Source organism: Pezoporus occidentalis, unplaced genomic scaffold (assembly GCF_034315485.1).
Source record: "Pezoporus occidentalis ecotype Australia unplaced genomic scaffold, CSIRO_AGI_Poc_V1 ctg13, whole genome shotgun sequence".
Taxonomy (NCBI): domain Eukaryota; kingdom Metazoa; phylum Chordata; class Aves; order Psittaciformes; family Psittacidae; genus Pezoporus; species Pezoporus occidentalis.
Genome location: NW_026913103.1, coordinates 10,754,438 through 10,778,875, shown reverse-complemented (window position 1 = coordinate 10,778,875; position 24,438 = coordinate 10,754,438). Strand labels below are relative to the sequence as shown.

At 43.9% G+C, this 24,438-nt stretch overlaps 1 protein-coding gene and 1 long non-coding RNA gene across 4 annotated transcripts in view; one reads left to right on the top strand and one right to left on the bottom strand.

The window, feature by feature from the left end:
• Positions 1 to 4,530: 4,530 nt before the first annotated feature.
• Positions 4,531 to 9,831, bottom strand: LOC134158457 (uncharacterized). Of its 2 annotated transcripts, XR_009962771.1 has the most exons (4): positions 8,325 to 9,831; positions 7,202 to 7,305; positions 6,424 to 6,665; positions 4,531 to 5,819 (listed from the first exon to the last, which is right to left on the bottom strand). It is a non-coding gene; the product is annotated as an uncharacterized LOC134158457 (long non-coding RNA). The 2 variants fall into 2 exon arrangements; XR_009962770.1 differs by having other exon boundaries at positions 7,202 to 9,831.
• A 2,390-nt stretch (positions 9,832 to 12,221) lies between these two features.
• Positions 12,222 to 24,438, top strand: part of BACH2 (BTB domain and CNC homolog 2) — a 189,793-nt gene continuing 177,576 nt past the window's right edge. The window contains exon 1 of one of the 2 annotated variants that reach the window (XM_062608393.1): positions 12,222 to 12,664. The gene's annotated coding sequence lies outside the window, so the exon portion shown is untranslated. Of the gene's footprint in view, positions 12,928 to 24,438 lie in introns of both variants that reach the window. The other variant, XM_062608392.1, reaches the window with a different exon arrangement.

Here is a 24,438-nt window from a genome sequence, read left to right as displayed (position 1 = left end):
CAAGGGGCAATGGGTTAAAACTTAAACAGAGGAAGTTTAGACTGGATATAAGGAAGAAGTTCTTTCCTGTTAGGGTGGTAAGGCCCTGGAATGGGTTGCCCAGGGAGGTTGTGAATGCTCCATCCCTGGCAGTGTTCAAGACCAGGTTGGATGAAGCCTTGGGTGACATGGTTTAGTGTGAGGTGTCCCTGCCCATGGCAGGGGGGTTGGAACTAAATGATCTTAAGGTCTTTTCCAACCCTAACTATTCTATGATTCTATGATTTTCAAGAAGCTGAAGTTATTATTTGTATTTGTCTTCACTAGAGTGGAACATTTTGAAATCTACTGAAATTATGAGTGTGATACTATAAACATTTCTGAAGAAGAGGTACGGGAGCAAGTTGAGAAAACCCAATCTGATGAAGTTAAAAGAATCCAGAGTGTTCAAAAGCTGAACTTCAGAACATAGTGACTGGAAAGAGCTTGCAATGCAACTGAAAAACAAGGGTGTTTCCCAAGACTAAAGAATTTCCCTGTTCCAAAATATGAGTCAGAAATGAACACAGGTAATGCTGACCCCAGGGCCAAGGATGCCACCATGGATGAGCTTAATTTGTGCATGCAGGATCAGACCAGCTGCAGCTCTCTCCCCTCAAACCTTCCCAAAAGTCCCAGTGAATTAAGGGAGTAGGAGGTGTCAGCAGGCTTTCAAAAAGCTTTTGACAAACCTCCTCATAGCAGAGCGATGGGTCACACGACAAACTGTGAATTAGTACGCTGTGTTATAAATGGATTAAGCAATAGGAAACAAATAATCTCGGTACAGCCCTGAGTTACAATGGTAAATGCTAAACCCCTGGTGATTTGAAGGTTAACCCTCATGTCTTCCTATTTCCACTAAATCTATTTGCTCATTGTGAGGTTTTATGAAGAGGCTGCCTGAAGAAAAGGGGGAACATTTACCTTCAGGAAAGCTGGGTGTCTCCTTAACTCTGCCACCCCCAGGACGACAACTGCTAAGCTGAACAGCCATCGCAAGGTTCATGCTAATACATTATCCATTCCAATTTCTTTCTATCAGGGACTTTATTTCACACCTTGTTGGCTGCAATTTTTCTTCTGCTGTGTCATCCTGGCACCTCATAGCCTGGTCTGGAAAGCAGAGCAAGTGAAACAGAGAATGCCCCAGGTCTGATTCTGTTCCTTGGTTGATTTTTCACCATGATTTAGAGAGGAGTGACAATGCGTTGCTGAAGTTTATGCACGCTGCTAAGACTGAAGGGCAGCATAAATTATGGAAAATGGTGAGTGGTATTAGTAGATCACACTTATACATCCTAGGCAAGTAAAACGTAGTCTGAAGACTACAACATAACGTGTGTAGCTGAAATAACAGTTTCATGATGTGAAATGGCATTCTCTTTGCTTGGTGGTTTCAGGAAAATTCAGTATAGCTTGCAGAAGGCATCCCTCCCACCTCTCATAGGATGCAGGCAATGACACTTAAGCAAATAAAATAGCATGAGCCATGCTAGACAAACAGACCGACACACCTCAAGACAGTTTCAGACCTCTGTATTCAGCAGGCAGTATCTCCTGTGTAGAGATCATTGCTAAACAAAGGCTCTGATTTCAGTTTTGTTTGATGTTTGCTATAGCTGGAGCAACAGATGAAGAGACCCTGGGAAAGCTGATGGAAACAGAGGCATGGGTGACATTAGGTATGGAGAAAGCATGAAGAGAAACAGGCCTTATCCCGCAAAACATGCATAAGCCCATGCCTACTACAAGCTGCTTGCTTACAGCCCTTGCTATGTTCCCAGCTTGCCCGGTGCCTCTGCCTCGCAGGAAAGGGGCTCATGGGGCTTGAGAGCTTTCCAGCTCTCAGCCTGTGAACAGCCACTGGACTCATTACTTTTTCTTCACAGAATGTGTCTGCTAACCAACCCTTTTGTCCCCCCAAGCTCCTCCCTTCTCCACCCCACTGACCTGCAGCTTTCCACTGGTCTTACAGCACTGACCCCCACTAAAATGTAGTGGTGAGCCTCCACATCGGAGAGCATCAAGCAGGCAGAGCACCTTCTTGTGGGGTGCCAGGCTGGGGCAGAGGTGCCTCACTGCTGGACTCTTAAGGCTGCAGGTCCACAAAAGTGTGGGGTGCTCTGCCCTGTCCCCAGCCTCTCATTCCCATCCTCCCTTTGCACCAGCTGTGATCTCCTTTGATCTTCTGATCAGCTGGTTTAGGAAGTTAAGCTGGCTATTCCTCCAAAGAAACGCACAGCCACTTTACCTCCTGAACAGGCTTACTGCAATGTCAGACAAACACCAGTGCCTGCCGAAGGGGCAAGTGGTGGGGTAGAGATGGGAAAACATGACCAGAGGGAAGAGTGGGATGAGACCAGTGCCCACAAGGACTGTTTGGAGCTGTCTCGGAAGCACACCCTTAGGTACCAATCTGCTTGCCACCATCAAAACCAAAGCTTGTCTGTGCCTGTGCAGCAATGACAGCCTCAGGTCATGAAGGCAAAGCTTTGAGATGAAAAACCTACATAGTTTGGGCACCTCTTTGTTTAGGAGGCACCTCTCTCAGGGTCACATCTTTAGGTTTAAGCAGTTAGGCCCCATGGGCAGTAGTTAAGCCTTTTTTGGATCTCCTTTACCTTCTGGTATTGCTGTTAAGATCCATGTGCTGGATTTTAATAACCGTTCTGTGATATACACAGAAGAAACCCACTCTCAATGGGGAGTGCAGAGAGGATTATCATTCTGCTGTAACAGAGCCAGGATCACTCCACAGTGATGCTCAGTGTTATTCAAGGTCATCAAAGGATGCTTTGAAAATGTTCCTTGCATTCTTGCCTGGGAGAGCAGGCTGGAGTAAGCTGGGAAGGAAAGGGAGTCTCACAGGCATTGCCTGTTTTCACAGAGTAGCCCAAGAGGAGCTCCTGCTACTTCATGAGCAAATGCTGGAAGAGCAGAAAGAAACTGGCGCCACTGCTGCTTTCCATGAGCATCTCCTCTGCCCCGTTCCTCTGCCTGTCACTGCCCTCTCCTTTGCAACTGTGGGAGGCACATGGCCAGGCAGCATCCTCTGCCTGCAGGCAGACCTCTAACTCACTGGGGTGAGTTGCACTGAGGAACCTGCCCAAACCTCTTAGCAGGACAGAAAGCAGGAGCCACTGCCCTGTGCCAGCAAAATAAATCTACCCAAAGTAATAGTTTTGCAGGTGGGGGCTGGGAAAGAATTAACTGCTTCAGTTAGGGAGGACTCAAGGGGAAGGGAGTGGTGGCTTGAGTATTTTTCATCTAGACAATTAGGTCTGCTCCTCGGGGCAGTGGGTGTTAGGCCAAAGCTGGAAAGCTTTCCCTAAACTAGTAAAGCACAAAGCTTTCACACAGTGTGTGCTCAGCCCCAAGAACTTCCTGGTAACCCAGGTTATTTGAGGCAGATTGTTGATTAGGATCCAAGAAAGGATTAGAAACTCTTTTGAGCATAAATAGTATTTGCAACTGTGTGAGTTAAGCAAACGGATACAGGGGAAATCAAACCCCACGCTTCAGGGCATAAACTGCTCTCTTGTGAGTCAGGATCATCCTTTTTTTCCTCTACGCATAGCATCTCATAATTAGCTAGGTGCTTGCTGTGGTTTTGATTTGCTCTGAAGCATCAGTTACTGGCCACTGCCAGAGGCGGGGTGCTGGACTAGATAGAGCTGTGATGTGTTTCTGTAGGGCAACCCTTTTGTTCCCATATTGGCAAAGCTTTGTGGGAAAGCTTCAGCGATATGTGTCTTCAGCAGCTCCTGGTCTTACCAAACATTGGCCTCTCATTTCCATAAGCACTAAAGTCAGTCTGAATTGTTACAGAAGTAAAAAGGCAAAGTTACAGAAGGGTTTATTTATCTACCTGGTACAGACAGCATTTATTTACTAAATGCAAAGATATTTTTAGGATCTGCATGGGTCATTTTTGCCAGGAAGAAATTAATTATTTTCTTCATTCCGTTTCAGCTGCAAAGAAGTTACACAACTCACAGAAGGTTTTGTAATTTGAAAAATACATATTTCTGTATGTGTGTGCATATACACATACGTGTATATATATATATATATATATATATATATATATATATATAAGTTGGTCCAATAAAAAGGTTTGAATTACTAGCATTTCCTTACAAATTAAAGGCAGGCAAGGACCAGTAATGCAGGTGACAGAGCATGCACTAACAAAGTCTGCCTTTCCACACTGCCTCTTTGATGTACCTCATCTTTGCCCTGAAGGAATTTCATTATCCTATGGTGAGCTGGTAATGAAATCTGTACTCAGAATCAAGCCTTCATAGAAAACGGTATCTTGGCTCTTTGTTCTGTACAGACTAGCTGTGTGTGGTAGGAATATGTTTCTATTTGTGTGTGATCTGAGTGTACTTTGAATACTGATCTCCAGATAAAAAGGATAGAGATCTAATTTGACAAAATATTAAATGCCTCTATCTTGCTTTATCTAACAAAATTCTGATGCTTATTATCGTGATGAACATTTGGGGCGATATTCTTAGTGTTCAGCATGTGTGAGAACAATCTCTCTGTGGAGAATCCAATGGAGTGTCAAAGACCCTGATTTACAAAGAGTGCAGAGGGCTCTTAAGTACTATTTTTAGAACAATGCCACAACAGATTTACACACAGAGAAAAACCCCTCCTCTACAGTCACTTAGGAGCAAAGTAGCATTTCACTGCATAATAATGAGGAATTAATTGCTCTTTGTCATCACTTTTTATGCAAATTGCCATAGAACATTTGCCCAATGTGCATTTTACCTTTTAACAAAGAAAGTAGTCATGACAAACTAGACCAAATTTCATAAGCTAAAGACAAAAGTAGGCTGTGCCACACGTAAATTGCAGCTAGCAAGTCTATTCCTTTGAGGAACTCTATCAACTTCCCATGAAAGTCCATTAAAAAAAAAAAAAAAAGAAAGCAAACGAAAAAGGTTTCTTGGCCTACACGTCTAGTTAAATTAAATAAATTGAATTAACTTCAATTATTAGATGACTGACACTTCTTCTAATGGAATTTGCTTGTCAGTCTTTACAGCATTTGCTTATTTTTTCCTTTTGCTTGAAATAAGAACCAAATATTACCAATTTTGTTTCTTTACCAGCTGCTTTCAAGCTTTTACTCGTATTGTTACTGAATTTCAGACATCGCAGGATGCCAGTTGTTTAAAAATGTTTTGTTGGGCTTATACTTAAAAATAATAAAAAAAATATTATAAACCTTGTGTCTTACCTATGTGTTCACAACATTTGCATTTAGACTAAACTGACAATTCTTCTGAGAAAAAGAGAATTGCAACAGCTACAGAATAGCATTTCCTTTCACTGTAAAAAAGGGAAACACATAATAAATCACCTTTGTTCTACATGAAGCTTTAATTTTTTAGCCATTCTGCAACTGCCACTGCAAATTTGATGCAAAAATTAGATGGCAAACCAGGTCAAAATGTAGACATCCTAATGGATTGTATTGTGTCAAAGCATTTTCTCCAGAAACATCTCAATGTTTTCTTTTCCCTGAGAAACACAGGGAGGACATCTCTGCGCAAGGAGTTTCTGTCTCGCATGTGCAATGAATCAATTCAGTGAACTAGTGGGTCTTTTCAACCTCTAGTTTCTACCAACTTCAAACATAATAGCGAGTTCCAACAGAGTCCCTTTTCTATTCATATGCTATTCACAGCAGACCTTTGTAGTTCACAACTTCAAGTTAACACAGCAAAGAGCAGTTTTAAATCACTCCAGTAATCAGGGGTCACAATTACTTGCTGTAGCTGCAAAAAAAAAATAATAATAATCACACACATGCTGCAAGCCAATGCACTCTGCTTGCACCTTTAAGAAAGAAAAATAACATAGACTTGACCTCTGCCTTAAGTGCTAACACTTCAGCAACACTATCTATTAATCAAAAAACATACGAATGCAGCTTATAAATCCCTCTGCATGGAAAGCGCCATCTTCACTCTTACAGAAATATATTTCCTGTCCCAGTCCTCGCTTGAAGTGCAAGAACATCCTGCAGTCTCTTTGAAAAAAAGTAAAAGCAATGGATGTGAGAACTAAATAAATCAAGCAGTTGTTAGTTATATGAGTGGAAACCCAGAAATTTGTTGCTGTCCCAAGTTTTTTGGTTAGCATGAAAGCTAAAAGCAAAACAAACTGCCTTAGCAAAAGCCGAAGACTTCAGCATAGTAAATGAAGCACTCCAACCTGCCCTCGGTACTTCAGAGTGTCAGGGATTTAGCCTGGAATAAGAAGTCCAAAATATTCCAACGTGTGGTCCAATGCCATCAGAGGCAGTGGAAGCCACTGTGTTGGTACAGTTAATGTGTGCTTCCTAAGTGCCAGTACACCTGCACTTTCCATGTTCCCCACCTGCTCTCCTGACTGTCCTTCTCTGGCTTCTGTTCAGCCGGGCAACATCCTCAACCTCCATGAGCCTTCTTATGCTCCAGTCAAGTTTCAGCTACATGAAGTAAGGGAGATGTTGCCAGAGGCACAGAAGAAGCCAGGCATCCAGTCAGATATCCGACTACCACTGCCAGTTCTGAAGAAACTCCTTGTGACTTCCTTCCATCAACAGCAAGATGTCCTCTGCTGTGGCTCCACAGTCCAGCCTGGAGGGTAAGAAATGTATTGGACAAAGCCCCAGTTACAGTTATCCATTGAAAGCAGAATCATGGGTGCTAGAAAGCCTGAACTGTTACCAACTCAGTATCTTTGTTTGTGAGTAATAATTACCTCAATGCTTTTACTCTTAATTAGTGGTTTTGGGTCTAGTCAGCCACTGGTGCATGTGCATAAGCTTTCATTGATGTTAAAGACTATGTGGAGCAAAGAGTCCTTAGGAATAGTAAGTTCTCCCCATGGAGTAGTGTTGTGGGTTTTTTTTTTTTCTTACCCATCTTCTGTTCGTTCCCAAAATCATGACTTTGAATTAAACCTCACCAGATCACTGGTGTCCTGTGACATGTCACAGGAGAGATATGGACTGCTCAGAAATATCTCTGTCCTCTTGAATGTCTCCTGCCTGATATTTACTCTCTAGAGCACAAACACTGCTCCGACACATCTGTGTTAACCACCACGTGCCCTCCTTATTCTCCAGTCCCTCCCTCAGCAGTGCTCAAGAGAAAGGATGGTTTTTTTTTACCCTTCTTGTGCATCCCTTGGTTTGCAAAAGGACCATGTTGCCAACACAGATGCTTTGTCCACACTTCCACATTTTGCTGCAGATATTTTCACTTTTCTGGATAGCTGGAAAGACAGAGGGTTGTTGGGGAAAAAAAAAAAGATTACAAGGCTTTTGAGCAAGCTAAGCTAAAACAAGGTTGAGCTTTGTCCACAGTTGCCCTCAAACAACTTTTGGAGTTGATTTGCCTGATTCTTAGTGATAGGGGAATATAAAATGAGGTTTAAATACATCATTATGAATGTCCTTGCTTTTGCAAGCAGGCTCTGGGATCATCCTGACCTGCAGAATCATGGAATTTGCAAGATTTGACCTTTAAAACACTAAAAGCATAATATAGTTTTTCATTGTATTTTAAAATACAATTCCAAATACAAATTCTAAAATGTTATTCAGAAATAGTAAATAATAAATATACTAAGTAAAAAAAATAAAATAAAAATGAAAGCAGTAATCGAGATGATGATCTCAGAAGGTGGCACTGATTTAGAGACAAAATGGGCAAGGACAAAGCCTTGTCCTTGCTGGCCATCTCCAGGACTCCCTGTGGGCTATATTTGGACTGCCTTTCAAGACACTGAACTCCAAGAGACCAGAAGGATGATAGGATTGTGTTCGCTTTAGGGCTGAAAAATTCTGACCTTCTTTAGAACCAATAAAAAGAGTAACCTTGAGGTCATTCATCCTATCTGCCTAGCACAGGTGTTGCAAGTACTTTTCCCGTATTATTATGTCAAACTGAAGTCTGGCAATCTCAGCAAGCAGGTGATCTGCGCAGTTTACTTCTCTTTTTCTTTGAAGAAGATGAACACCGGGTAGACCCTACTTTTTGACTTAGTGACCACAAAGCATGTTTTGGACATAAGACATAAACCGTAATGATTCCTGACCCTTGACTTCTTGACATAGAAAGTCAACAGCTCTTTAGATTCCCTTTCTGTTATCTGCATCTATTTTTTTAAAGGTCAGTGACTGCCATTTTTTCCTGCCTTGCCCCGACACTATAATTTTAGTCCTTGCAACAACACTTTGTTAATATTTCTATATATTTCATATATTACATCTCATCAGCTCCTCAAAATACCATGCTGGAGATCTGATGCTCTGTGCGTGGCAAATGTTCCTTTGTGGAGCTTTTGATGTGATGTCAAGCCATGCTGTGGAGACATTATACTGTGGATCTTTGATACCACACACCATGACAGTGTCTTCTTCGCAGCCGTCACAGCCACTGACTCAGGGTGTGCTGTTCATACTGTCAGTGCTCCTGGAAACGCAAGGTACCTGGGGTGTGTTAGAATCTGGTTGCGAAAAGACATACGGTGCCTGTGGTATAATCAGTAATCAACTGTGAATTTCTTAATCACTGCAAAGAAAATGATGCAATTTCATTAATTCTACCTTCACAACCCAGGAGAATATGTGCATAATTATTGATAATGACATAGGTCTGTGCACAGGACTGGGGCTGCTTATCCAGGGAAGTTGATCTTTTTCACCCAAATTTTGCAGGGTAAAATGTACTTCAGAAGGAAATTACAATTGCCTCAGTTAAAGCCTGCAAGATTTGTTCTTATTTTTCCTTTTTCACTTCTCCATTACCATTGTAAAAATCAAGTTGCATAAGATCTGCTAACATGTCACTCATTCATAGAGTCTTCCGAGTCAGAGCGGTTGAAGCTGAGACGGCAACAAAAGTTGTTCTGTATAGTACTTTCATCTCTTCCCTTAGAACTTTAAATTGGGAATTACCTATCCCCAGGAAAAACCAATTCGTTTTTATAAATACGTGACTGAAATACCTTGCAATACACAGAGCTCTCCAACAAGTGGCACTATTAAGACTATTCAAGTAACGAGATTGATATGCAAATGAGGTCTCAGAAAGGGATGTTGGGACATGTTTTACAATATTGGATTCCATTTAAAATCTTTTAAATTTACATATGAAGCATGATTGAAATAGATATTCATAATGCAGATACTCTGGAAAGTTTTGTGTTATCCATAAAGAAAACACTGAAAAGTAGGTCAAGTGCCATAAGCTCAACCAGGCAGTCCTCTCAAAAGTGATGAAGTCACAGTGGTGCAGAGAAGCCACCTAATTAAGAAATTAGTAAAGGTAACATGTAGCGAGGAAATCTGCCCACAGAGTCGAGCTCAAACCAGCTGTTCATATGCGGGTCTCAGCTTTCCTCAAGGATAGCATTGTAGCGTTAGCAGCAAGCTATCCCTGAAGTATTCATGGGATAACTTCTAAATCGTTATCTATTCACATTTTTTTCTACCTCATTTTGTTGTCGTTGCTTGACAAAGTTTGGCTGTACTTTAAGAAAAACTGTCCAGAAATAGTTACTTTTACACAAGATTTGAAGTGTGGAGCCAGTTGATTGCAATAGAGACAGGATCAGCCTGGATTTGTTGCTGGAATGTAAGCAGTTTGGGAATGAGTTGGGAAGGCAAATGAGTTAAAATGTAAGACACATGATACAAAAATACCATTTTTAAAGAGTAGGTTTCATTCTGTTGGTGCAATATTTCTCCTGCCTTTGAAAATCAACTCTTGTTGTTTCTTCCCAGTTTTCTGGTGTTATTTATATACAGATAGATACAGAGAGACCATAATAAAATCACAATCTGAATTATATAGAAGAATCAAGATCCTGTCTTCCATTATGAGCTGGTCAGAAAATTATTGATAGTATTTGTGTACCAGAAGCTGCATAGACGTGTTGGGTGAGTTTTCACAAAGCCTGTGTGCCCAGTCCCTGCCTGGCTTTAGTTTCTTTCCATCTGTGCCAATCTCAGTCCAGCACAAGCAGGATCCGGTTCACACTAAAGTCACTGCAAATTTTATCACAGGGTAAACAGAATAATAATAATATCTGAAATAGATGTTTTCACTTCATGCTTCCTTTAAGCCAAATAGTAACATTCATTTTAAAATGTCGGCCAGTGAGATAAATGGCAATTATTGTGCCTTTCAGAAACATGTGGTATGGGCAGAGGCGTATCCAGAGTGCTTTGTTGAGTTTTCTATTTGGCTGGCTTTGACTACCTGGAGCGGTTATCTCCCACACTGTGTTGTAAATAACAGAATATGTGCACTTTGAATGCCATGGCATAATGGGCACGTAGCGTGCTAACTAAAGCATTATAAATGCTGTAAGGCTTATTTTTATCTCTCCGTCCTTCTCAATATAGTATTTTTATCTCTCACGCCAATACAAAATTATTTTTGTGTCTCTAGGAAAAACAAGGCAAGGAGGAGACTCAGTCTGCTAGCATTTAAACACATGACAAGTCCCCTTACACACTGTGGGACTTTTCACATGCTTAGCACCATATATGTCTGCAGAGCCAGAACTTAAATGGCACTGGTGAGCAAGGCTTTATATGAACATTGATTGGAGAGGGAAAGTGAAGTTTATGTGTCAAATTCTCCAGTGGGGTGCTGTTCTGTAGCCATGTGTAGCTAGGAAAAGTAAAAGGGGTAAATGCTATTGAACTAAAGAGCTTTTTGCTTTGCACAACAAGACACCCGTGCAAAATGCAAGCCAGGGCTTCCAAAAAGTGACAATACATTTGTTGCTACATACAGACAGTTGATTTTGTGTTGGCATGCAGGATTTGCAGTTTTCCGTAGTCTAGCAGGCTTTGAAAACACAGTTAGCCTGGTGGAGCTGCTGCAATTTCAGCGGAAGACATGAGTGAAATAACTTCATAGAAATTGTTCCTCTCTAAAAGATATGGAAAATAGTATACATCATCTGTCTGCAGCGAAAGGGGGAAACAGAGTATGAAAAGGTACACTAAAGACTGACATAAACACAGAAAAAACAACAAACATGCACATGTTAATGACTGAACGCGCACTTGTTAGCAGTAGGTCACCATCAATCTTTATTGACATTTACTGCAACCACAATTCCTTTTTCAAGACCATTGACCCAGGAAAATGTAACCCCCTTAGTTATCCAACACCCTTTAATTAGACGTCTCCAGAGACAATCTCACTCACAACCCCTATCGTGAATCATTTATTTTCTAAATTTCCTTTTTCTCAACCACCCCACATCTTTATGTTCTTCTGTCCCAGCCCAACTAGAGAAACTTAGGCTTGCAGAACGCAGTTTATTAATGTACTAGTTCCCCTCACTGCATTTCATGTCTCATGGCATTTGGGTCTTGCTCGGAAGCCCTGAGAGCATCACGATGGTTTTCTGGAATCACAGCTTTCTACTTGGCAAAAGGCACCACAGCGCCAGGCCTCCGGGCGAGAAAGGGCTGGTAAACAAGCACCTTACACTTGTTGGGATAGGGCACAGCACGGCCCACCCTCTGGCGCCGGGAATGCTTGAGGGGATTTTGTTTTTGTTTTCAGGCTCCGGAGCACTTATCTATTCCTGTGACGTTCGGCAGGGCTGACTCATGACTGCTGGACGCTCGCGGTCAGCATTATAAGTAGGATGAGGTTTCTCTTTGGGGCGGAGCGCATAAAATACCACCACGACCATCGACACCCAGGCTGCGCCGGCAGCGAACAGGGTGGGCATTTTTCACCATGCCCTTCACCTTCTTGTTCACGGCCAAGCCTGGCCAGGGTAGCGGGTCCCGGCTTTCCCCCGGGGAGGTGCCCGCCGCCACACTACACCCCGCCACCCCCATGGCCGTGGACACCGCGGCGAGGCGGGCCGGCTCGGGTCGCCCCCCCCCCGCCATGCCGCCGCCTCAGCGGCCCTTCGCGGCGGAACTACGGCTCCCAGAGCCCCCCGCGGCCACCGGCGCGAACCCCAACTCCGGGTCCGGCGCCACGAGCACACACACGGCTCACACCGCCCCCCCACACCGGGCCAGCAAGCGGCAGAAAGCCCGCTCCGCGCATGCGCCTCCCGTCCGCCAGAGGGGCGGGGCGGGTGGAACGCGAGCGGCGCCGCTATTGGCGGAGCGGCCGTACGCCGCTTTCTGTGCGTAGCGTCCGGGTCGGCTGAGGGAGCGGGCGCTGCGCTGTTGGCGTAGCGCTGTTGTGAATGGAGCGGGCGGCGGGGCGGGGAGGATGATGTCAGCCTGCGAATGTCAACAATGTAGCGATTGAGGGGCGGCGGCGGACGGCAGAGCCGGGCAGCAGCGGCCGCGGCAGCAGGAGCAGCGCCGCCTCCCCACCCCTCCTCCTCCGCCGGGCTGCCGCCGCCGCTGGCCCCGGTGCCGCTCCGGCAGCGACACAACCGCCGCCGTGCCGCTCCCCCCCCTCCCCCGACTCCCTCCCTCCCTCCCAACCCTCCCTCCCTCTGCTGCGGCTTTCTCTCCTCCTCCGGCCCCCCTGCCAGCCCCCTCCCTCCCTCCCTTCCCCCTTTATTTTTCTCCGCAAGACTTTGGCTCTGGAAGCAGCTGGTTCAAAGCAATCGCCATGTGATGAGCGTCTGGGTCGGGATTTTTTTCTCTTTCATTTGGGGGGGGGGAGGGTGCAGGTTTCTGACTGCAGAGAAATACTAATAAGAATTTCCGAAACAACAGCAGCAGCAACAACAAGAGCAAACCCCCCCCTCCCCAAACCTCCTCAGCCCTAACAGCCTTTTACCCCCACAACCCGGGCCCGCTCCACCCCGCCTCACGATCCCCCCCCCCCCTTTTCCCCTTCCCAAAGCTGCAGCGAGAGGGGCGACCCCCGAAAGTTGCGCGGAGGCGAGGTGAGTGCGCCTGTTCCGCGGCTCGGCAGCCCCGCCGAGGAAGGGAAGGGGGAAGGCGGAGGGGAGGGGGGGGTGAAGTTTTGGGGGAGGCTGTCCGGGAGTGTGGGGGGGGCAGCGTGGCTTTCCTCCTCCTCCCCGAGCAGCTGTTAGGCGGGGGGCTGCACCCAGCTCCGGGGCAGGCGCGGGCTCTGCCGGAGGAACGCTCGCTGCTTATTCCTTCAAGTGGGAAACGCACACGTTGCGTAACGGCGAGTGCACGGCAGGCGCCCCAGCGCGCGTGTGTCCGCGTATGCTCCGCGCCGCCGGGCGGGCCGGGAGCTTCGGGGCAGCCCCTCCGCTAAAGGGCCGTCCCGCCACCGCTGCCGCCTTCCTCCGGCCCCGCCGCCACCTGCAGCGGCTCGGGGCAGGGGGACGCCGCGTCGCGTCGCACCCCCGGGCGTGCACCGTGTTGTGTGTGCGTGTGCCCCCCACCCGCTGTGTCCCCCCAGCCCGGATTTTGTGGGTTCGGAGGGAGATGCGAACTCCGATAACAGTTTCTTGGATCATTAAAGCGTAGCGTGTAGGCAAGGCAGCGCGCCGCGAAGGCGCTGGCTGTCATGAAAGACGCTAAGTGTGAAATCGTGCCTCTCCTTTTGTGGAGCGGGCTATTTTTGTAATGCGGCGGGGTGTCTTGCTTAAAACGCTTCGGTTATCGTGAGATCGTTGTGCCCTGCTCGCTGGAGCCCCGGCAGCTCCGGAGTAAACCCCAGGTTTCATTCTTTATTAACAAACGCAAGACAGAGATGTCCTCTTATTAGAAATAGTCTTTAGGCTGTTGGAGAAAGATTGGCAAATTACTGTGTTGCTGTTTGCTCTAGTTGAAGCCGTGTCTGTGTTTTCGCGATTAAAGCCCATTTTTACAGACTTTGGAACTGTCGCTAAACTTGTGCATATTTTAATTTGGTATTCTGGGGCTCGAGCTAGAGACAAGTCGATGTTTTTCAGCCAGGGAATTGTCTGAGATTGTGCTGTAGATGGTGGAATGCTCTGCAGTTTAAAGAGGGTGGTGGTGCTTAGGTAAATTGACTTCTTCAGGTATGTAAATACTGAAATTTGAGATAATTGTATTTGATGAGATGAATGGAATAAAGCGATAAGGTTGTGTGTTAAGCTGTTGTCTATGGGGCTGTTGTAGCAACAGCCTCACACCAGCCTTACACCAGCGTTCTAGGTGCCTTTACATCTGACAGATAGAAATAAGATTCCACTTCAGATGTGGGCGCGTTCTTTTAAAAGCCTGTGTTGCCTTTTGTATCGTCCCGCCGGCCCCCCTTTCACACCGGGATCTGGGCGCTTGTGCAGCAAGATGGATCGGCGTCGGACTTCCCTGCGGTGTGTCGAACCTGTGCTTTCAGCGTCGTTTCTCACAATTGACCCTCCAGCTTCAAAGGCTGTTCTGAAGGTCTCAGCAAGGAATGGAGGGAAGCCGTGACTAATTGTAAAAGTAGAGGATCGGAAAAGCAGGAACATGGGTCTAGTTTTCCTGCTGGTTTGCTCTCTGAACACTGGATGAGCCTTTCAGACAGATGTACACCAGTGCGCTGTGCTGTCAAGCACAAGACAAGAAAGGTCCCTAATGTTTTTGGAGATTGTCAGGATATTTAAGAGATCTTTTACAGAAATGCTCTGCAGAAGCAGAGTGTGCATTGCTGGGCAACTCTTCTGTGTAATTTGCAGGTTAAACTAAAATTTCTGAAAACTTTTACAATTGCAAAGATTGGATGGGAAAGCTGCACACAGCAGATACACAATTGATGCACGTGCTGATGGATCCCAACTGGTTAATCATCAACAATTGTTTATGCCCAGGTATCCTACGCAGGGAAACAGTGCTAGGACAGGTATTTCTAGTCCTTTTCTGACCCTGAGGCGCATCTGGAATGTCTGTTGGTATTAATGTCGTGCACGCTGGCAGGACACGCTGGTGATGTAGGTGGGACCTCTTCCTCGCCTTCCTCCTTTGCTTTCTGTCGTTCATTTTGCAGCAAGAAGACGTCAGCTGTTTGCTCTTCTGTGCTGAGCGTGAAGGAAAGTTAAGAGATGGCACTCGAGTTGCCAGCCGAGAACATCGGTCCAAATCCCAGTGAACAGGCAGTGTTATAGACGTGATGCTTCTAATATGAGGAGACTCTGGTAAATCTTTGACATTGTAGAAGCCCTCAGAGGCTTGTTGAAATGAATGAGTTTAATAAAATTTCGATACTGTACAGCAATCTCGCGTATCTCTTTCTGCATGTGCATAATTAACAACAAAGAGAGCTGAGACTAAAACCCTCCTTACATGATGTGTAGCGTGGAATATGTAACAGAAGTTGCTTGCCCTTCCTTATTTTAAAAGTTTCATTGCTTGATTTTCTGTTCTGATGTGCAATAGCAATTTTTTCTTAATAGGCTGCGGTGTGATTGCTGGTTAGTCATTTTCCTCAATTTTTTCCCTAAAAATACCACCAGTATTTTTATATAGAAAAAATCAGTTGCATTTTTTATTTTTTCATGAAATCCAAAAATAATAATAAAAAAGATGTTTTCTGATTGTGTGCCTGTGGCATTCTTTTTGGGTAGGACTTCACATACGCACAGATAAAGAGGAGACCTCTTAGAGCGTAGCTAAAAGACATTTATGGCACTAAGCAGAAAAATGAGATGTGTAACATTAATATATGCGAAGTAATCATTACAGTAGTAATGACATTTTTATGTAATAAACTGTTGATGTAAATTGAGTAGCATTTTCTGTGTGATGTGAACAGTCTTTTGTGATTTTAATTTAGGTGGTATGAACACGGTTTATATATTCAAATCAAGATGTGCGTGCCTTTTTAATCAAAGGATTGTTATCTGAATGGCTTCGTAGTTTACAAGTTGCATGAACATACCTGTAGTGTTTAGCAGATCCCGACTTACATTTGCAGGAATGCATGCTTCTGTCTTTCACCTCTGGGTCTGAATTTTCAGCTCAGCTCATTTTGGGTATAATGGTCTTATATTAGTTATTTCTGAGTTTAAACTCTTAGGGGAAATATACCAATCATTCCATTAATGTGTGGAAGAAAATCAGGATTTAAACTTACAGCTTTCATAAAAATCAGAGCTAGTCTTGCTGCTTCCAGTGTTTCTCCTGACTACAGGCATTTGAGGAGAATGTAGAAGAGGGTCTTTCTGGTATTTCAGTTCTTCACTGATATTTGAGTAGCTTAAATGATTTTGCTGTAGTAGCTGAGTGGGCAGTAGTTTTCTACCCCCAGTAACTCCCTGAGGTCTTCCAGAATAGTGCTCAAACTGCTTATTCAGCTTTTTGCAATAAATGGTCATCCTTCCTTTAAATTCAGTCAGAAGATATTAACCTTGGCAGCTGCCTGAATATTACGCATCCATTTTGGCGCTTGTATCAGGAAGGTGTAAAATTCATGAATATAGCCAGCTGAGTTGCAGTGTGTTCATTTTGCCTTTTAGTTGGGCAGGAACATCTTTGCAGTGTATCGAAAAGAGGACTGGTTACTGTGTTACTCTTTGACTGTGAATTACAATTTTAGAGCAGGGGAGCAGTGGAATGTATGCAAATCCCTCCCTGGCTGTGACGGACTTGAGGCCCCTGAGTTAACTAGAACTAATAGTATTGATTGAAGAGCAGCCATATGTTCAGAACAGGTAAACAAAAAGGAACTGGGGAATGCGTCTGGGAGAACCTTTATGCTGAAAGTTTATGTGTATGGCAGTAACTTTGATCTGTCAAAAATCGGTCTCGAAAACTCTTCTGCTTGCTTGTATTGATCTTTATGCAGAAAGAGCCCCAGCAACAACCTGAAGAACACCAGCTGTGCTGCACTGGCATCTCAGCGGATCGATAGATTTGTCCCTTTTTAGTGTGAAACAGGTTGCTTCCAAAGGCTCCTGATGTTGCAGGGGCTGAACTGCAGCTCTTGGGTGGTTGAGGGGGCTGCCAGGTGTGCAGCCTCTTCATGTATAACCCCTCACCCCTTTGTGATCTACTCTGCCTTTGCTCCCCCTTGGCTGTTTACACCTAATCATGCAGACCTGCCCTCAGAGCACATTGAGACACTTTAGATTGAGTGTCTCAAAGAGGAGAAGCAGGAGGAGGTGGTGGTGGTGGTCAAGAGGCACTGGGACCTGAGGTATGCCGTTTTCTTCTTCTTAATGTGAACCGTGACCTGAAAGGGTTGGATCCTCCCAAATTTATTCCGGAGACCTATAATTTGCATACAACTTTCTCTGCTTTTGTGTCAACTGAACAGATGCTTGAAAAGCTGTTAGAAATTAAAACCCTGGGAATTTCCAGTTTACCCCTAGTAGGAGTTTAAATGGAAGCTGGGAGCTTATTTCTTTTTTTTGTTTGTTTGGTTTTTTTTTCCTAAGCTTTGAATACACTTATCTGGGCTGTGATGGGTAAATGGATAGGTTCAAGAAGAGTCTTCCCACTAAAAAAACAGGAACTGTTTATTGCTTGTCACCATGCAGGGCTTTTGGGCTGTAGAGCAGCAATTTTGTTTTTTGAAAAGGGGAAAAGCAGTTACGTCTGTTCAAATAAACAAAATGACCCCTGAGACTTAATCATAGGTACTGTTATAGCTGACATCCACTGAGGTTTTCTCTTTTCATTATTAGCGATCGCTTTAAAACCTAACCCTGAAGTAGGAAAACAGGAACTGTAGGTGTGGAGGTGTTGCTTTACCCCAATTTGCATGCAGTCTGTTTTTTATTTAGTGGGTAGGTGTGTTCAGTGTATGTGAGAGCAATTGAACATGTCAGCAGTTTCCTACAAGCTGCTCTTGCTGACTCACATGTCTGGTGCAGCTTGGAGCTACCCTTGCAATAAACTATCCACAATAGGAGGCGCAGGCAGAGAGACCATCAGTGCCGAGCTGTTGTTCAAAGGTTATTTTCAGTTCTTTGGTCACTGCTTTGCTGTGGTTTCCTTCCCCAGTAATATCAAAATACACTGTCATTTTGCCAGGCTGCTGTTCTGCTAGGCGGAGAGTGCAAAACAAAATCATTACACCACTGCAGAGGTTGTGCTTGAAGCGTATCTAGATGCTATGGGTATTCAGCAGGAACAAACCTCTGGGGTTTAGTTTGTTTCTTGCTTTCTTTTTTTTGTGAATGGGATGTTACAAAAAAAAAAGAATTCCCCTGAGCACTGTTCCTGATTTGGACATGCCATGTCCAGCGTATGAATTATATCTTCCCTTGATGATTGCTAGCTGTACAGTCTTCTACCCTCTGCCCCTTTCTATGGCAGAAATCTTTAAAGCCAGCAAGGCATTCCTATTAACAACCTAGTTTTAGGTATCTTTAATTCTCAGAATTTTGCAGTTTCTTTGGTCTGTTTTTCATCTCCCGTGTGGCAGTATTGTTGGCCATTAGCATGAAAGGATGTCTTCATTTGCATGAAGATGAAAACTTGCACTGTTGTACAACTGCTTCTTTATTTACAGATTCTGTTCTGATTACTCATAAGGATCCTAAAGCAATAGATTCTGCTGACTGATGATTTTTAACTGATCTTCTTGTGGTTTGTTTTCTTCCCTCCTTTGTTTTTACTTTCTTAGTCGATCACAAAAGCCTTTGCAGAAGCAGTGTGAATTATCCATCTGCAGTTCTGGATTTACTGTCACAGAATTTAGATTCGAAGTCGCCTTTTGCATATTTTTCTTCTTTTTGTGAAATGGAGTGAAAAATAAGCAGTCTCTAAAAGTGTGATAAACAAAATCAGCTGATATAAACCCGGCTTTAATAACAGTAAGGTGAGTTCTTGTCACTTGTTTTGGTTTTAGTCAACTACTTCTACCAGTAATGAATAGAAAACCACATTGAGATCTTTGTAACACATGAAGAAAATGGGTGTTCTTGGTTTCCGCCAATACAAATGACTCATCAGTATCAGTAGGGTTTCTACTTCTAATAATAAAACTGTGGAAGACCTTTAAAACATGTGGGTTTGGCCCCTACTCTTAGTGAAAGGTTGGAAAATATTACTTTGAGCTTTTTACTTAAAACCCCAAAACATACAGCAAAATTTATGGAAACTTTAGTGATTTGCTGTGCAACAGTGAAAGATCTCATACCCTCCAAAAGGCCCTAATTGTACCCCTGCTGGCGGTGCTAAAATCTTCCCCTCTGCTGTCTCCTCATTGTTTGGTGTTTCACTGCAGTGAGTATTGCTGATGCTCAGTTTCAATGTGTAAGATGCTCATCTGGAAAGTATAATCTATTTATGACGAGTTGGGGAAGACTTGGCACACTACCTTGTCTTGCTGAGCTGCTGTTCTTCCACTTTGTTAAAGAGAGGACAGTAAGGTTGCTGAGTGACCTGTATTGCAGTCTGAGTTGGGGTCATAGGATATGGAAAGGAAAGTAAACAGAAAATAGGAGTTGGAGAATAAATGACAACTGCAGGATGTGTCTGTCAGTACCTAGGAGGAAATGCACATGTTCCAGTACTGAAAGTGATACAGAAAGTGATCTATTAAACTCTTTCTCTCTTTTTTTTTTTTAAGTAATAGATTTCAAATACACTGTCGTCCTTTTAGCTATTTACCTATGCAGCTAAATGTAAAGAGTCTCTGTTCATTGCCCTGTGTTCAGAGCAGTGAAGCAACCCCTAGCACATACCGTGCTTTTTTTAAACTGTAATTTGTAGAACGTGAGGTTACTTTGTTTTCATACAAGCAGGGCATGCCCTTCTATATCAAATAGGAGTATATCAAATTTTAATTCTTTTGTGTGAGGTATTTAACTTCTAATAGCAGTCCAATCAGTGTCTCCTGATCTGCTTCATTAATATATAGTGTTGCTGCCTCCTTTAAAGTTGCCTGTGTTAAAAGATTTAAAGACTATAAATGAGGCAGAGCTAGTCTTTTCTTCCCTGTTAAGACTGAAAATTCCAACATTTATGAAATCTCTGTGTTTGCTTTCTCTGTTGTTGCAATATTTATACTGGTAAGTTATTCCTTATGAGGATGTGATCGTTCTTTGCTTATTATTCTGTTTTAAAAGCAGAGTGTGCTTTTTACAAAATCTACTCTGGGGCAGATCGTCAGTAAATCTAGAGATATCCCAGCTCCCTCTCTGTCAGCGGGCATCTTTTCCCATTAAATATTTAAATATATTTATGTAGTTAATTTGGACTGTGCTGAAATACTGTGGATGTGGTGTTAGTTTCTTGTATAACCAGACTGCGATGGAGAATCTTTGTCTTGTAGCTTCTTACTGGGAGAGGCGCACTAAAAATAGAGGCGTAGAAGCCTGTGGAGATATAACTTTGAAACATGTGAAAATCCAGTTGTTTGTTACATGGCAACAATAAGAGAGATTTTACTATTTTCAGATCTGTAGCAGTAAAAGGCCAATTTCCAACTTAAGGGATTCATTTATGGACAGTTCTTACTGAAGCTCACAAATAATAATCAGCACAGACTGCAAAATAGGGTGTCAGTGGTTATTCAGAGTTCAAGAGGACACAGGTTCAGTGCTCTGAGTTCAGCTTGTCTTCAGAAGATAATTGCCATTAGAAGTGTTCTGAGGTTGGGTCATGACAAATGAATAATGCATCTAAATCTCATCCATGTTGTGAGCTTTGCTGACTTGGAAATGGGACTGTTGTCCAGAGTCACCAAGGGCTGGACCTGTGAACAACGACGGACGCTGTTGCTACTGAATTTTGAGCTTGTGGTTCATTCAGCTCTGCATCATCTCCTCTCCTTGCCTTGTACTTGCCATGGCACCTGTGTCATCTCACAGTGGGCCAGTCCTAAGAGCTAAATTGGCAGCAGGTTATTCATTGTGTGCACAGGGTTAGTTTTCTGTGGGTTGAGTTTACTGCAGGGTCTGGCAAGAACCTGGGTAACGAATCAAATTAAACCAAAATTTGTTTAAAGACCTAGAGCTGGCCATGGGACACCTAGCCCCTAAGGGGCAAATGACCATCACAGCATCTTTCCCCATCTCCTGAAGGTCACTCTTGTTTTGCTTTTGCAGTGTGGTGGTACTACTGAAAACCAAATCAACCTGTACCCAGCCTAACCTGCAGTTTGGTCATAAGAGGTTGCTGCCAGGGAATGAGAGGTTCAGGCCCTTTAATTTTGGCTTGGGTTTGCAACAGACAATTGAAAGAAACGTTAGAGGAAAACAGAACTCAATCAAGCAAGTCTTCTACATTAGCAAAATGCAAAAGTGCTCTCTTTTGTAAACATTCAAATAACTGTGTTATTCTGACTTCATTCTGGTTGCTCCTGGCCTGATGTGACCTGGTGTGTCGCCTGTCTCCCAGCTGTGATGAGCTCTTGTGTATAACCTAAGTTATAGCTGAGATGAACTGATTGTGGAGAGTTTTTTTGAGCCAGGCGACTGTGATCCTAGACCCTCAGGTTTTCCTTCCAATCTTTTATCACTCTGGGGATGATGGCAAGCATGGGCACTTAGAGCTGTTGGGTAATGGGTTCAGTGCATTTCACAGTGGCTTGCCTTTGGTTAGGTGAAGGATGGAGTCTAACCTATTGTAACTAGAGGGGCTGGTGCTGGGTGAACACAGGAGGTCCTGCTTGGCTGTGCGCTTGGGCTTTGCTGAGCTGATTCAGCTCTCCAACCTAGCACACGTCAATCTACCGTTTTCTTAGCCCTGGCTAATTTTCTAGACAATCTGAAGAGTAAGACCAGGGGTCTGAAGAGTAGCAGGGCTAAGGCAGGGTAGGTGGGGGAGCACTGGGGACGCAGAGCCTTTGGAAAGGGGCAAACACGCATCACTTTGAGCAGTAATGCATAGCTTCGCCCTTTGTGGCTGCTGGAGCCAGTTGGCTGTTGTTTAGAAGGAGGGATAGCGCTGCCACTGTTCTCCTGTGTTCTTGAGCAGCACAGCTGGTGATTTTATGCAAAGCTGAGTGCCTGCCATGTATATTGGGCAAACTTTTGGCCAGAATTTGACTAGCAGAAATCAGAGTGTCTGCAGGTTTTTCATTAGGTCCTGCTTTCAAGCTGAGAAACCTAAATTCTGCTTCACGTCAACTTCGGGTATCTGCTGTTCCTGAGGTACTTCTGTGTGCTGAACCTGTAAACTGCCAAATGCTTCTGACTCTACTCAGCGATTTAACTGCATTACCAATCCCCTAATTTATTCCTGTAGCTGTTACTAAATATGTACTGAGGGGAGCTGTGGTTCAGAATTCTTTTTACAGAAATCCAGATTAATTGATGGTGTGAAGTAATGGTGAGGCATGTCAGTGAGCTAAGCCCAGTGTAAAACTCATGGTAAACTGTAAAATCGTTGCGTAGTTTGCTGTAGGTGGAAGTTCACGGGCAGTGCAAATGTAAGCACTCTGCAAGGAAATTTTTTGTTGGTCTTTTCTCCCTTCTTGTTCCTCTTCGTTTGCCTTATTATTAGACTAAAAGTAGAGCCAGTGATTCATTCAGTGATCTGTTTCTTGGACAGTTAGTCATCTGCCAATTTGTGTTAACTTTCCACTTTGTTCAGAAAGTGAGTAATGCTTAATGCAGTAATGACCAAATTCCAAGCTTAAAAAGCTGTGAGCATCATTCAGGTCATCTCCAAACTTTCTCTTCAAAATTTTTACCATTCTGTAAGATCAAAGCAAGTAAGGTCTGGTGTGCATCATGGTACAGCTACAGTCCAGCTGCTTTGTCTAGGCCCAGTTATTAAAGCAAAACACAAGGTTGCAAATGTAATGTGCAAGTTGTTATATACCAACCTGTGTATTACTCAGTCAGTGTAATGCTTGTTTTTCTTCGCAACTCCTACTTTCAGCAGATAAATATTGCCTCCTTATTTCCCTCCCTCCATTCCTCCCTAGGCTGCCGTGACTTTGTTAATCTATATTGTTCCCTACCTCTCCAAATTGTGATGCTATCAAGACTAATGTAGTGAAAATAGCTTGCAAGGAAAGCTGGAATTGGCATTAGTGGCCTGCTGCAAATATTTCTGGTGCTTTTCACAATTCTTTTTGTTGGACAAAAATAAATTACTGTGCTGTTGAAGTTTTATCTGTATAGAACTTGAAGCTAAAAAGCCTTCCTATAGCAATTGGGTAGATATTTTGATCTCAAAGTGATGCCAGTCATTTCTGAAGATGAACACAGTACTTGTTTGAATCACTTGAGATTTTTTTAAGTACTTTTTTCTTTCTTATGGAAACTGGAGTAGCATAGAGAGTGAGGAGGTCAGTAATGTCACGGGAGAACTTTACAGGACCAAAGTCTTTACAGTCTGCTCTAACATAACATGAAAGGGCTGACTGCCGTGCTCAGCAGCAAAGGAATTCAAAGTGCAGGAAAGACTTGAGTGCTGTGGGGAGGGTGTGTGTGCACAGGGGGTAGGGTGAGGTGGTAAACATGGGTACCAAAAGGGGTTTCTGCTTGGTCTGATGTTTTCCTTCTTCCACAGGCACCTGTCGTCTTCTCTTACAACTTCAGTCCATCCCTTGCAGTGAAGTTACTGTCCCTGTGTGTGATCGTCCTGTGGTGCAGATGGTTTTAGAGTGTCCTCAGTGCCACACTTCTGTAAACAAGCAATACAAAAGCCAGTGGATGGGAAAGAATAGCCTTTGGCTGTTCAGTCTTCAGGCAGCCCATGGTCACCTCCTGCTGCCCTGTAACGGGGTCATATTAGAAGTCTGTTGTGCTCTGCTTGTTGTCAGAATAGAAAATATGATTTGGTCTTGAGGAAAATGTAGGGGAAGATCTGTTTCCCCATTCCTAGGATCTAATTCCAGTCTGTGTCCTGGTAGCCATGTTGTAGTGTCAAGAACTGTGTCTTCTGAAAGGTTTTTCCTTGCAGTCTGACTTTGCAGACCAGCAAGTTCGAATAGTTTGGTTAAGCTTTGGACAAACAGCTATACTGGGGATGCTTATTTGAACACCAGCCTTTGAGACTTGCTCATTGTGATTACCTGTGCATTTCCCAACATCAGCAGTGTTAATTAATGCACTTGCCTCTTTAGACTGATTTCAGCTGTTCCAAAAATTACATGTTTCTGATTTGGACGCAGTTGCAGCTGCTGAGCTTTACTTCTCAGCAGTAATGCTGGGCTGGAATTTGAAAACTTCATGGGTATATCTGCTTCTCAGTTGGCTCAAGTGTGAGCTGAGCTTTCACCTGCTTCTGGTTGAAAGGTGTCCAGGAGCCAGCCCATAAAAGTGCTGCTCCTGGGTGTGATTTCAAGCAAAAAAAATGAACCATGTGGGATTGTGTATGGAGGGACCCCAAAGCCGTACCTGAATAGCCTCAGAAACTCTTGTGGTAAGATTAGCATATTATGATGTTACTCCTTTGCTTTCCAAAATCAAAACCTCTACCTCCCTAGGGTATCTTGAGCCAGTGGAGGCTGTTCTGCTGCCCACTGCAGCTCCGTGTGGTTGGTGGTGCCAGGTGGCTGTGCCCTTGGGTCTCCTGTGCTCAGTGGAGAGGGAGCTGCTAATGGGTGCTGGTCGGCAAAGCCAGAGACT